The sequence below is a fragment of the Canis lupus genome, chromosome 22, assembly GCF_003254725.2.
Source record: "Canis lupus dingo isolate Sandy chromosome 22, ASM325472v2, whole genome shotgun sequence".
Classification (NCBI taxonomy): domain Eukaryota; kingdom Metazoa; phylum Chordata; class Mammalia; order Carnivora; family Canidae; genus Canis; species Canis lupus.
This window is the reverse complement of record NC_064264.1, coordinates 19587448-19603337: the sequence shown is the minus strand read 5'-3', so window position 1 is coordinate 19603337 and position 15890 is coordinate 19587448. Positions and strand designations below refer to the sequence as shown.

General features: G+C 31.8%; 1 pseudogene; it reads right to left on the bottom strand.

Moving 5' to 3' along the window:
* Nucleotides 1–4730: 4730 nt before the first annotated feature.
* Nucleotides 4731–15650, bottom strand: LOC118351889 (cytochrome c oxidase subunit 7A2, mitochondrial-like; annotated as a pseudogene).
* Nucleotides 15651–15890: the final 240 nt, after the last annotated feature.

Genomic DNA, 15890 nt, shown 5'->3' with positions numbered 1-15890 from the left:
ATTTGATTTAAATTTTTGCATCATATTTTTTCCTAATCACTTTGAATGTTTTATTTTTCTATGTCATAGTCTGCTTACATTATGTCAAGTCTATTCTTCTAGTTCCTGACTTCATTTTTCAGAGCTTATTTTCTAATTACTTTGTGACTGACCTATTCTCTATTATTATTTACTTTTCTCTTCATGCCTACTCCTGGCTGTGTCAGTTCAGTTTTCATGAAATCATGTTTTCTTATTGTATTTCCTTTGAATTCTGATTATGTTTCTGTATTTCACAGAATCCATGGAAAACATTTTTTTTGTTGTGTATATTAATTTCAGTTGTCTTACTTTTTGATCTTTTTTTGGGTAATTGTTGACATATGTTAGCATCCTTTCAATATAGAATTTCTTTTGGATTGCCATTATTTTGAATGAGATCAATTCAAATTTATTTTGGGACTATAAGTTTTACTTGTTTGCTATATTATGAGGATAAGAGCCTAGTGCCTGCAACACTAAGAATTATAGGTTTAAATATATTGTTTTGAAAATACTTATCATCATTCAGCCTCCTGTAATATATTTGTGTGTTTCAGTTCTGAACTAGCAGCAAGAAGGGCCTGAATCCAAGAGGTCTACTTGTTATAGGCCATGGTGACTGAGCACTTATTTCCCTTGAAAAGACAAGGTTAATAGTAGTGGAGCAGACTGACACTCACACTTTTCTTATACTTTGCACATCAGTCTCTTCAAAAACACAACACATCAATTACTATTTTTTGCCAAGCCTTCCTGGACATTTTGTCAAACTACATTTGAAACACTATAAAAAAAAAGTTTTTAAAAAATTACTATTGGTTTGAGCTTTCAAAAAGTACAACTTAGTGTTCCCCGAGGTCTGAACCTAGGAGTGAGCTCTACAAGATCTAATTTATATCTTATGTGTCACTGTTTCTAAATAGACGGAGATTCAGGGTAGTAAGTATTTTTTCATATCTCTGAGCAAGGAGTCTCCTTTTTGCTGCTCTTTGCTATTTGTTTCAAGAACATTTTTTTTAGGACTTAATCATTATATTTCCTCCACTATTTTATTATGACTGGAAAAATAAAATTAGGGAAATGGTATGCTAATCTTACTAGGTTAGAGTTGCTACAATCAGCTTCACTTAGAGATTAGTCAGTCAAGAAGATTTATTGACTCCACACTCTTATGAAGCACTATGCTAAGTGTACAAAAAGTGTTGCTAAGGATATTAAAATCTACTGAAGGAAACCAGAAACATTTTTTTTTGTGCTGTATGACCCTGAGAAAGTTAATTGATCTTAAAAAGATTGAACTTCTTTGTTTATAATAAAAAGATAATAATTTATACTGGGCTGCTGTTAAAGTGTTTATGATGTAATAAGGCAAAAAGAGCCTTAAAACACTGGCATTGCCCTATGAAAGATAAAAAGCATTTTCTTAATTTATGTATAATAAGTTAACAGATAAAAGAGGTACATGATATGTAGATATTTTTATTTAGCAATGTTTTAGGAGATGTGAAAATTTGATGTCATTCAAATTGTTGACTAATTGGATATATAGTGGATAACACCTGACTGCTTTGATTATGGCAATGACATATAGTTATACTATGTCCCTCTGTTATATACTCACTGACTAATTTCTGATTAATAAAAATCTTCAAAACTATTATTAAATCCAACATTATTTGAGTCTGTAATCTAGAATTATTCCATAACAGTAGAAAACTGATATTAATATTGACCAATTATATTAATAGAAAAATGATATTAATATTGACCAATTATATTAATACTAGATCAATGATTTTTAGTTATTTTTAGTAAAAGACATTTATTTTTCCTCCAATAAAGAATACTATGAAGAGCTAATATGAAGAATATTAAAACATAAGACTGAGATATGTGGTACTTCATATTAAGAACAAAAGGATGAACTGGTGTCCCATTAAGAGATAGACTCACCACTTTCTCAATTTGACCCAAAAATAATCCTTCAAGGATGAGTTCAAGGACTAGAACAGAATCTATACTATTAACAATACTATTAACAATTCTATTCTGTGTTAACAATACATGTTCTAGGATTTATTATATATATTTATTTTTTTAAAGATTTATTTATTTGAGAGAGAGACTCGGGGGAGGGGCAGAGAGAGAGGGAGAGGCAGTCTTAAGCATATTCTGTGCTGAGTGTGGAGCCACACAGGGGGCTCAGTGTCATGACCCAAGGTCATTATTTGAGCTGAAGTCAAGCATTGGACACTTAACTGATGGAGTCACCAAAGGGCCCCATAGGTTTATTATATAGTTTTTAAATTTAATTTTTAAAAATACTTTGAGGTCATTAAAGGAAGTGATATCAAAATAGAGTGTATATGAAAATGAATTTCCTGAAGTTACACAAATTTTTTTTTTCTTAAGATTTTATTTATCTATTTTGAGAGAGAGAGCTCAGGCATGAGCAGGGAAAGGGGCAGAGGCAGAGGGAGACAAAATCTCAAGCAGACTCCATGCTGGGCACAGAGCATGATGTGGGCCTTGATCCCAGGATCCTGAGATCATGACCAGAGCTGAAATTAAGAGGCAGAGGCTTAACCAACTGAGCCACTTAGGCACCCCAAAGTCATGCAGTTTTTATTCTATGCCTGGTAATATTTAAAGTAATAATTCAGTAGAAAAACAGCAACATTGCAAGCCTGGGCCTTATCTGTGATTAAAGTTTTTATGGTACTTGCTTGGTTGTATTAAATAGTCCAGAGTATTTAAAATTAAGTTCCTGAACATTATTACATGATTCCCCCATTAAAAATGTGAATAATTGTGTTAATAACACATTGAACAGTGATTGGGACATATTTGTATAATAGGTCCTTATCAAATGTTTGTTTAATACATGATAAATGGATAATAAGCATTAATGATAATAAAAAAGCTAAAGATTGTTAAGAGGAAATTATAGCATTACTTTAGAGTTAAGAAACATTAACCTATTTTGTATTTGTAACCTAGTGAGAAAACAATGTATGATGACAATGAGATTCTTAGTGTCTACACTGCCTGATGTGGTGTTTGCTAATACTACATTGCCTAACAGGAAAGGCCAGGAGCTGTGTGGAATTTTCAATTAGCATTCAATTTAATATAGAATTTAACATATACAGATTAATGGCTCAACAAATTCCTGTATCCTACATTGACTTCTGAGCAGTTTTCCTCAAAGTCAGGAGAGGAGAGTGTCCCCACCTACCACTGAGATTCTGGAGTGTAATTATATTTCCAGCATTGAAGGAAGACTTATTATGACATAACTGTTCAAGGTCAGCATTTTTAGATGCTTAAAGAACCCAAGCAATTGTTGAGTGGTAAATTGAAAGGGTATTGAACACAGAGGATGGATTAAATTATTTTAGTAAGTCTTGAAGCATAGTATAAGATAATTTGAAACACTAAGAGAAATAGAAAAATAGTTGGTTTAAAATTATTTTTAATTTTAGTATAGATGCACAATGTTACACTAGTTTCAGATACATAACATAGTGATTCAGCATCTCTATACATTATGCATACATAGCATAGTGCTATGCTCACCCTAAGTGTAACTGCCATCTGTCATCATACAATGCTATTAACAATACTACTGACTAGATTCCCTGTGCTATGCCTTTTATACTTTTATAACATATTTATTCCATAAATGGAAGCCTGTACCCTTCCCTCCACTTCACCCATTTTGCCCATTCTCTGACTTTGTTCCCTCTGGCAACCAGCAATTTGTTTTCTATACTTATAGGTCTGATTCTGCTTTTTGTTTGTACATTTGTTTCATTTTTCAGATTCCACATATGAGTGAAATCATATAATATTTGTCTTCCTTATTGTGACTTATTTCATTTAGCTTAATACCCTCTAGGTTCATCTGTGTTGTTGCAAATGACAATATCTCATCCTTTTTATGGCTGCCTACTATTCCTTTTTATGTGCACATATGCATATATAAATATGTATGTATGCATCACATCTTTATCCATTCATCTATGAACACTTAGGTTGCTTGCATATCTTAGCTATTATAAATAATGCTTCAATAAACATAGGGGTACATATAACTTTTTTAATTAGCATTTGCTTACTTCGCGTAAATACTTAGTAGTGGAATTATTGGATCATATGGTATTTTTTTTTTTTTTAAACAATAGTTGATATTAATAATGGCTTGTGCTCAGATATAAGATCCCTTCAGTAAATTCAGGTAAAAAGTAAAGCAAGAATCTATTTCACAATTATCTTGTTATTTTTTTGACTGTATAAGGTGTCACATGTTTTCACAGTTTCTTTTAAGTTGGACTCTTTCCTGCACAATTACACAATATTTTTTTTCAATAAAAGTGATGATACTAATCAAGAATTGGAATAAAGAAGAGTGGTGTTCAATATTGAGTATCTACCTTTTCTTCTTTGCATTTATTAGCTTATTTAATCCTTACTCTAGCTCTGAAGAAATTGGGACTTTATCATACACAATTTCAAGATATTTCAGAAATTTTAGGAAACTAGCTTAAAGGCACAAAGCTCTAGTCCCTGGCAGGACTCTGGTCTTTTTTTTTTTTTTTTTTTTTTTCATGGTAAAGACTGCTTTATTGGTGGCAGTTAGTATAAGTAAATAAATATTGAATTTATCAATTACTCATCCATAGAGAGCTGAGTGAAACTGAACAAACTGCCTGCTGAGATGAACTGAAGTCAATTCTACTTCTTGGGAAAAGAAGCCACAGCTAGCTGATACATGGCATATGCTGTTCCACCAATTGTAAGCATCATAGTGGCTCTATATAGGAGGGCATCAGCTACTCCACCCTTTAGAGGCACTGGAATTCCATTATCCTCCTGAAATAGCTTTGTTTCTCTGGAACTTTAGTTTCAAACTGCCTGCATGAAGCAGTACTTATGGTCCTCTGGGCAATCTGGCAAAGAGCCAGCAGATTCCACAGTATCTTGGCTCAGTTACTACCCACCAACTGCAACAGGACTCTGGTCTTTAAAGCCAATGTTGTCACTTGCAAGATAATAGCTGTTCTGTGTTATTTTATTTTAAAAATAAGTGTGTACATAAAATACACTACATGAATAGTATATAATATATCCACACTGGACATTTGATGATGATGAGTGATGTTGAGCTTATTTTCATGTGTCTTTGGCCACCTGTATGTCTTTGGAGAAATGTCTGTTCATGTATTCTGCTCATTTTTAAATTTGATTATTGGTGTTTTTTTGGTGTTGAGTTCTATAAGTTCTTTATATATTTTGGTAGCAACCCTTTAGTGAATATGTCATTTGCATATATCCTCTCTTATTCAGTAGAATGTATTTTAGTTTTGTCGATTGTTTCCTTCACTATGCAGAAGCTTTTTATTTTGATGTAGTTCAATAGTTTATTTTTACTTTTGTTTACTTTGCCTCAGGAGACATATCAGGAAAAACGTTGCTTCAGCTGATGTTGGAGAAATTACTGCCTGTGCTCTTTTCTAGGATTTCCTATGATTTCTGCTATGATATTTAGATCTTTAATTTGTTTTGAGTTAATCTTTGTGTATGCTCTAAGAAAGTGGTCTAATTTCATTCTTTTGCATATATCTGTCCAGTTTTCCCAACACAACTTGTTTAAGAGACTTTTTCCAATTGCATATTCTTGCCTCCTTCATTGAAGATTGACCATATAATGATGGATTCATTTCTGGACTCTCTATTCTGTGCTGTTGATCTATGTGTCTATTTCTGTGCCACTACCATACTGTTTTGATTGCTACAGTTTTGTAGTATATCTTAAAATCTATGATTGTGATACCTTCAGTATTACTCTTTGTCAAGAATGCCTTGGCTATTCAGGAGCTTTTTTGGTTCCATAGAAATGTTAGTATTATTTATTCTAGTTCTGTGAAAACTGTTCTTAGTATTTCAATAGGGATTACATTAATTATGTAGATTGTTTTGTATAATATGGACATTTTAATAATATTTGTTCTTTTAATCCATGAAATGGAACATCTTTCCATTTGTTTGTGTTGTCTTCAATTAGATTGTTTTGTATAATATGGACATTTTAATAATATTTCTTCTTTTAATCCATGAAATGGAACATCTTTCCATTTGTTTGTGTTGTCTTCAATTTCTTTTATCAGTGCTTTAAAGCTTTCAGAGTACAGGTCTTTCACCTCTTTTGTTAAGTTTATTCCTAGTTACCTTATTATTTTTGGTGCAATTGTAAAATGGGATTGTTTTCTTATTTTCTCCTTCTACTACTATTATTAGTGTGTAGAAATGCAGTGGATTTCTGTACATTGATTCTGTACATTGTACAGAATGTACATTCTGTACATTGATTTTGTGTGCTGCCACCTTACTGAATTCACTAACTAGTTTTAGTAGTTTTTTGGTACAGTCTTTCAGCTCTTCTCTGTAAAAAGTGAGTTTTACTTCTTCCTCACCAGTTTGAATGTCTTTTATTACGTTTTCTTGCCTGAGTGCTGTGGCTAGGTGTTCTAGTTCTATGTTGAATAGAAGTGGTGAGAGTGGACATCCTTGTCTTGTTACTGATCTTAGAAGAAAAGCTCTCAAATTTTTCACCATTGAGTATGTTGTTAGATATAGGTTTTTTTTATATATGGCCTTTATTATATGGAGGTATGTTCTTTCTAAATATAATTTGTTGAGGACTTTTATCATGAATAGATGTATTTTGTCAAATGCTTTATCTGCATCTATTGAATGATTATGTGGTTTTTATCTTTTCTTTTGTTGATGTGTGCTTTATCATACTGATTGATTTGTGAATATTGAATTATCCATGCATCCTAGGAATAAATCACATTTGATCGTAGTGAATAATATTTTTAATTTATTATTGGATTTGGCTTGCTAATACTTTGTTGAGGATTTTAGCATCTATGTTCATCAGAGCTATTGGCCTCTAGTGTTCTTTTTTTGTCGTGTCTCTACCTGAGTTTGGTAACTGGCCTTGTAGAATGAATTTGGGAGCTTTCCTTCCTCTTCTATTTTTTGGAAGAGTTTGAGAAGTATAGGTATTTTTTTAAATTATTTTTTATTTATTTATGATGGTCAGAGAGAGAGAGAGAGAGAGAGAGAGAGAGAGAGGCAGAGACACAGGTAGAGGGAGAAGCAGGCTCCATGCACCAGGAGCCCGATGTGGGATTCGATCCCGAGGCTCCAGGATCGTGCCCTGGGCCAAAGGCAGGCGCCAAACCACTGCGCCACCCAGGGATCCCGAGAAGTATAGGTATTAACTTTTCTTTAAATGTTTGGTATAGGGCAGCCCTGGTGACTCAGAGGTTTAGCGCCACCTTCAGCCCAGGGCATGATCCTGGAGTCTCGGGATTGAGTCCCACGTCAGGCTCCCTGCATGGAGTCTGTTTCTCCCTCTGCCTATGTCTCTGCCTCTCTCTCTCTCTCTCTCTCTCTGTATCTCTCATGAATGAATAAATAAAATCTTTAAAAAAAAATAAAATAAATGGTATAATCCTTCTAGTATTTTCTAATGCTAAGTTTAACTGGTAACAGGAGGGGAAATAAAGGAACAGACTACCAAAATAATATATCACTTCATCAATAAATTATTTATGCCTAGGTTTAATAATGTTACATGCTTATAAGTATGTATTTAGGAAGTTATGGCTAAATTAGATAATACCAAATCCTTTGAATATTCTCCAATTTAAGTAATAGACCAAGATTTATAATGAGAGAAGACATAAAATATAATTGAATACATATCTACAGATCTCTGTAGTCAATTTTGTGTAAACTTCATAGACATTTTTCTTTGACACTTGACACTGTGGACATAAATCAGCTATTTTAAGACTTTACTTAAACATCTATTATATAAGAATCCTGATCAAGAAACTGAACAAACTGAAGAAATAAAATTATCTGATATTATTTTCACTGTCCAACTATGAAGAAATAAAACAATTAATAGAAATCTAAGTCTCAAGTACTTAGTCAATTGTTTTACTAAATTTGTTTTTAAAGGTTTTCTTATTTATTCATGAGAGACACAGAAAGAGAAAGAGGCAGAGGCATAGGCAGAGGGAGAAGCAGGCTCCATGCAGGGAGCCTGATTGGGACTCCATCCTGAGACTGCAGGATCATGTCCCGGGCTAAAGGCAGGCACCAAACCACAGAACCACCCAGGCATCTCTTTACTAAAATTTTAAAATTGAAATGGAGTAATCTATAAGAATATCAGAAAAAAATTATATAAATTTCCAGGTAACTAGAGTGAAACAAAATTATTGTTTAGCTATATCAGTAATTTAAATATATGTTTTATCTGAGAAAATGTTCATATCTGGATCAAAATCTCTTCCTTTTAACTAGGAATAAAATTCTTGCAACCAATACACAGTGATTGGAAGTATGGTGGTCTCAAATTATATAAATAAATAATATATAAAAGTTCTTTATTATAATGGAATCTAAGAAAAAATAGATGACATCAGATAAAAGCTTTTTTAGATAAAATACACAATGAATACTTGTGTATATTTCTGATAACTTATCACTTTGAAATTAAAATACAACATGAAGATATGAGGGGAAGGGAACCTCTTCTAACATTTCCTATAAAAAACTAAATAGTGTTAAGATAAAATAAGTAGGGAAGCCCCAGTGGCTCAGCGGTTTAGTGCTGCCTTCGGTCCAGGGCATGATCCTGGAGACCCGGGATCGAGTCCCATGTTGGGCTCCCTGCATGGAGCCTGCTTCTCCCTCTGTCTCTGTTTCTGCCTCTCTCACTATTGTTTCTCTCATGAATAAATAAATAAAATCTTCAAAAAAAAAAAGATAAAATAAGTAGCTTAATATATTAGCTAGCTTTATTCAAAGCCAAACACTATAATGGAAGTAAAGTATATTATCATTAAATAGTTGGGTGATAATTTGAAATCCAGACCATATCTATATTTTCTATCATTACAATCCTCTTCACCTACTAGAGTGATTCATGGTAGGTGATCAATATGTTAAAAAATGAATAAAGAATATGTGATATTGTCACACATGGTTTAAAATAGAGCACTTATTTGACATTGCCGATCTAAAGAATGTTTTCATAAGAATAGTAAGTATTTAATAATTACTTGTATTTATATTATTTACTTCTATTTAATAAATATTTGATACTAATGTGTGAGTAGTGGGGATCTGTATTTTTTATAACTTACATTTGGACTTATCTATAATTGGAATCTAAAATACATTTGTATAATAGAACGAAAAATGTTCTGCCAACAACATATTATTTAAACAAAATTGCTGTCTTAAAAATCAGACCTGTAAATTTTTTTTATTATTTAAATTCAATTAGTTAACATATAGTAGTGGTATGGGTTTCAGGAGTAGAATTTAGTGATTCATCACTTACATATAAACACCCAGTGCTCATCACAGTAAGTGCCCTCTGTAATGCTCATCACTCATTTAGCCCATCCCTCAACTACCTCCCCTCTAGCAACCCTGTTCTCTATATTTAAGAGTCTTTTATGTCTTGCCTCCCTCTCTGTTTTTATCTTATTTTATTTTTCCTTCCCTTTCCCTGTGTTCATCTGTTTTGTTTCTTAAATTCCATATAGATTTCAGTCATATGATATGTGTTATTATGGAAATCAGCATCTTTCTCCAATTTTAACTTCTCAGAATGCATTTTGTCCCCAACTATCCAGGGTTATTTGATTGATAGCATTTTAGTAATGGACTATTCTACCTGCCTTATATCCAAACCCTACTCCAAGGTCATGATGCCTTCTTTCTCACTCTCCTTGGGTGAAGACTTATCAGTTTATTTTTTTTTAATTGTATCTATTAATTCATGAGAGACACACAGAGAGAGGCAGAGACATAGGCAACGGGAGATGCAGGCTTCCCTCAGGGAGCCTGCTGCAGGACTCCATTTCAGGACACCAGAATCACAACCCTAGCCAAAGGCAGATGCTCAATCACTGAGTCATCCAGGCACCCTTAGCTATTTTTTTCTTTATTTTAATTTAAATTCCAGTTTGTTAACATACAATATAAAATTAGTTTCAAGTGTACAATATAGTGATTCAACACTTTCATACAACACTCCAGTGTTCATCACATGAACACTCCTTGAATCTCCAACACCTATTTAAGATAGTTTTACTTCACAAAGTTGTACTATATATATATGTGTGTGTGTGTGTGTGTATATGATATGTACATATATATATGTGTTCTACTATGTATGTCATATATATCATATATGTTCTATCAGTTGTATTACATATGATAGATTCTATCATATTTATCATCTACATTCTATCATAAATGATATGTATATATGTATAAACACACACACATATATATATATATGAAGCTCTAGGAATGATTTGTTTTCCTGATGCCCAGCCACTGGAGTGAGTGATGTACTAGTGTAAAGTCAGCCATTGCTATCATAAGTTGTCTTTCAGAAAGGATGACAATCACAAAACACATCCTTTATAAAGATAATAACAGTTGTATTGAAATTGGATGCAGAATAGAAATTGAGAGAATGTTATTATAACAGTTGAAAATTTGGCACAATATTTTATAGTTGCTTCTAAGACAATAAGTCAATAAAGGCTAAATCTCCATACCACTTAGAAAAAAAAATATATATAGAAAAAAAATATATAATATAGAAAAATATATAGAGAAAAATATATATGTATACATATATATACAAACATGGTGGTAATTATATTACAATTTATATTTTATGAAAAATAAACTTGAATGTAAAACATAACCTCATCAAATAATTGATCTTCCTTTCAAGCCCCCACTAGTAATAGCTTTGCAATTTTGTGGTAGTGAATTACAGAAAATAGCTTACTTCTCTGGTTTCATAAAAGATTATCAATTAACTATGAAACATATAGTTTATTTTCTAATAAATTCTCTAGTTAAACTCCTTATTTAGATAGCTAATTATATTCAACATTGTGTAAAAGTTTTCCTATTAATGATCTTTCCAAATAGTTTGATATGAGAAATAAAGAATATGTCTGCAATTAGAGATGTCATTAAGATATTAATTTTCTTTCTTTAGTAAGTTTTGAAAATCAGAAAATAGAGGAAGAATTATCATTAAAAATTTCTCTTAATGCAGTAATTCAATTAAAACTTGGGGAATATTTTTCCTTATATATTATAATAAAATTAAATTCTTCCTAAATTTATGGCTGTTAATGTCAATGGTTATAATTACTTAAAATGCATGACAATAGAATTATTTTATATTGTTTCATCATTAAAGGTTATATGTCAAAAACCTGGATTTGGGTCCCATCTATTAGAACCTTACATTTCCTTTTGTAGAATCTGTAAATGGATTTGTGTCTCACTTATGCCTGCATAAATTTACTCATTTACTATCACACTGGAATGCCATGCAGGAATAACCTATCTGGTTCCTGTTTTGAAAAACTGAAACAATAAACCTTCATTTTTATAGTACTTTAAAGATCACAAGATGGTTTCACATACTTTATGTTTTTATTGTCACAAATGCTCTGGAAATCTTTATTGCTAAATCTTCTTTACAGATAAGGAAATAGAAACCAAAAGGTAATTTAATGTCATATTCCTCATAAGGTTAAAATTTTTTAAAAGCAATGAGTTAAACCAGTCCATCTGATTTTTAATCTATTAATTTTGGCTCTACTAATGTTTATTTTTCTAATACTAACAGCTGCAGAAGTGAAGATTTCACTGTCTCTTTTTCTGCATTTTTTCCCCTAAAGTGATATCCATTCAAATATGATCTTAATCATTCCCCATCTGCTTTGTTCAGCACCCTACAGTGTAAACAGCTTACCATCACTGGTTACTGGTGGATATCAAGCATCCAAAAATATATTTTTAAATTCATGAATCAAATCTTAAGAATAATCTTAAATTATTAATATTCTTAATACTCTTAAGAAGAATCTTGGTTCTTCAGCTGCTACCATGTTCAGGAGCCAGCTGGGTTTTGTGGGGCATGTGAAGAAAGGATTAGAGCCTTTCTTAGCAGGATTAAAGCCAGTGAATGAAAGTTGGTCTTGTAATGTTTTTTTAAGATTGTAATTAGTAATTTAACCCAAAAATAACTCACTTGTAGTGATGAATATGTCACTAAGTCTGGCCCACCTTGTACATGCACAATGATAACTAAATCACGAGGACTATTGCATAACTACAATTTTAAGAAACCTTGGTGTCAGACACATGTTATTGTTAAGTACTATGTTAAAACGTGAAATAAAATAATGTATGTCATAGAACTGATAAAATGTGATACTATTCTTGTAGATATTTTTTGTAAGTATTTTCTAGTATAGTAATGCTGGTGTTAAAATATTCCAGTAATCCTACTCCAGTACTCATTTAGCCTCTCCTTAAAAGTTTTATATGTGATCTCACCATGTTGTCTACCTGCCTGGTTTCCTAGGATCTAAGATCCTGGTTTTAAGGGTAAAATGTGATTCAGCAAAAGCCTCCAAAGACATTTTTCTAGTGTTATGGTGGCATCTAGTCAGATTTATAAGGGTCTCTGTTATAAGTTGGCAAATATTTTGAATATCACATCTGTATTGTAATCACCAATTTGTAAGCCTTTAAAGCTCGATCATACATATATATTCACAGTATACAAAGAGTTCCTAAAATCAATAACAAAATTACAAATAACAGCAAAATATGGAGAAAGGATAGATCTTTATGAAGGAAGATATAGAAATGGCCTTTATGTGCATGGAAAAGGACTCCACTAATTAAATTGTAGACAAACAATTTGAATTACAATGAGTTACCACAATGCAAACACACTAGAAATTCTAAAGTTAAAAATACTGAAACTTTAAATGTTGTTAACTATTCAGAGCATGTGACCAAACCACTTTGTAAAACAGTTTGACAATCTTGTGTAGAAGCATATATACATTTACCATATAATCTAGCAATTCACTTCTGAGTTTTTACACAGGAGTAATGAAAATATATGTCCACACAAATATTTGTATACAAATGTTTTTAGTGGCTTTATTCATAATACTGGAATTGAAGTAGCATCCACTAGCTGAATGAATAAACACTTCATGGAATGTATTTTATAATGGAATATCACTTGGCACTAAATGAAACAAACATCTGATACACAAAAAGCATAGGTATATCTCAAAAATTTGCTGAGAGACAGATCCAGACATAACAGAAATCATACGTTTTTATTTATATGACTCTGGAATAGCAAAATATATGTAATTTTGATTCTAAACTAATCTCTGCTGCTATATAATCTATGCTGATTGGGGACTGCCATGAGGTTTGACTTAGGATGGACTTTGGGGAACTTACGTGGGTGACTGTAATGTCTATGTCTTGATAGATGTAAGGAGTACATACGTTTATATCTATCAAAATGTATCTACTGGGGCAGCCCCAGTGGCGCAGCGGTTTAGTGCCGCCTGCAGCCCAGGGTGTGATCCTGGAGACCCTGGATCGAGTCCCACGTCGGGCTCTCTGTATGGAGCCTGCTTCTCCTTCTGCCTGTGTCTCTGCCTCTCATTCTCTCTGTGTCTCTATGAATAAATAAATAAAAAATCTTTAAAAAAATGTATCTACTGGAACACTTAAGATCTGTACAGCATGGAAATTATGCCTCTATTAAAAAACTAGAAGACAAACGATAAATAAAATATCCTAGGCTCTAATTATATATACTAAAGAATTTATTAATGTCATGTATATGGCCATTTTAGTTATTTTTTTCTATTGATATCACACAGTACCTCCATATAGAACAAATTTGATATGTATGTATAACTAACATATAAAACTATTTATTATTTTGTTAGTAATTTCATAAATCTGAAACCCTTACAGCATTATAAATAATGGTAAATACTTTGGAAACTTACCATTAAATTAATGATCATATGATTTAAATTCTGGAAAGTAGATAATCCTGTAGTGTCTATACATTTTCATATTTGTTTAATTTTTATTTGCTTATTACTTTCTGAAAATGAACTATAAAGTCATTGCTGTAAAGATTGTAAATCTACATGCATTAGGAATCTGGTTATATATTATTTTTTCCCTTGTGTGTGAAAAGTAATATTCAAAAAAGTCATATAAAGTTTCTGTCATTTTAAGTTGTTCAAAAGATGATTACTTTCAAACAGCTTTTTACAACCCCCCTTTTTATTTACTTAACAGAAACCTAGCTTATTTTCATCTTCAAAAAGTAGTAAATTTTACTTTTAAATTAAAATATTTTTGTGCTTAATCATGAAATTAAACTTAAAAAAAAAAAAAACAGAACCTGGAAAATTTTTAAATAGCCTCAGGTTCTGAGACAGTCCATGGCTAGTCAGTTACTTACTGTCTGTTTTATTGGAGATAGAGTAACCAGAGAAAAAAGTAAGGATTAAGAGGAACAAGTTAATGGAATTTGTGGAATACTTTTGTGGTTAAATAGAACATATAACATCAAGGATTATTAATAATAATTTCAAAACATCTGAATTCCCATGGATTATTTTTGTAATAATCTTCTAGTTTGTTTGTTGGAAGAATCTTTTCTGGTAAATTCAACCTGAGTTTGTGTAAAATTGTATAAACATTGGTTAATGGTGAACATACTAACCAATGCCTAAGTTTTGTTGGTGTTACAGAAAGTATGACATTGGAAACTTGTGCTTTGAAGGAGATGGGGATATTCTTTCTATTTTAGCTGTTTTCTATTCTTGTATTATATTTACAATTTAGGTAGCACTCTTGATTCAATGGATTGTGTTGTGTGATTTGAAATAAAATTGTTTTAATAGTTTCCTAAATGTTGAAGTTCATACCTTATTTTTTCAAATTTCAGAAGTTCAATTTCAATTAAAAATTTGTCAAAGATTTTGCTGCTTCTTGAAATAATTTAAAACATATTAGTATTTTGATAGATTTCATCGGTTAGTATTTTCATGCAGAAAAAAACATCACGGCGAACATAAAGACTATAACACTTGATGATGTTATTCTTTATAAAGGGAAAGTTTTCCCCTTGCTTTTAAGTATCACTACTGAATAGTGTTTCTCCACAAATATTACTAATCACCTCAAGCGATTAACAACAACGACAAAAATACCATGAACTTTGAGCAAACCACCAGTGAAAATTGAAAAAGGACTAAAAACTTTAAGTGTTTGTGGAACATCAGACTTTTAATGAGCCAACACAGGAAGCTCTTTCCTGGCCAATGAATAATAACACTTGTTTTAACAAACCTATCCAGTTGTATAAATTGATTATTTCCTATCCTGAGTGGAAGCTTTCCATTCCCAAGAGTTTATAATAGTACAAACTCTCATGCCTTTCTAGAACATACTCACCTCCTGCCCTGCATTTTCTCTTTCATGATGAAGTGTACTGAATTTTCATTGTCATTTTACTGGTTTGTCTTCCCTTTCTTGGCAAGTAAATTGAGTCAGTGTGACCCTGCTTCAACCCCACATTCTTTGTTTTATCTTTCACAACATTTTTTTTTTCTAACCCCTTCTTGACTCTTGGATACTCCCATCATTTTTGCTTGTAATTGCTTACATTATCAAAACATTTAATAATATCTCCCCACTTATTTTTTTAGTTTTTGTAATCTCTAGACATCCTCTAATTGTACTGTGACTCTTTTCTCACTATTCCACTATCTATTGCTATAAATCAAGTCCAAGATTTAATGGATTAAAATAATTATTATTATCTCATAATTATTTGGGTTGACTGGATTCAACAGAACAGTTCTTCCTTAGAATCTCTCATGTAG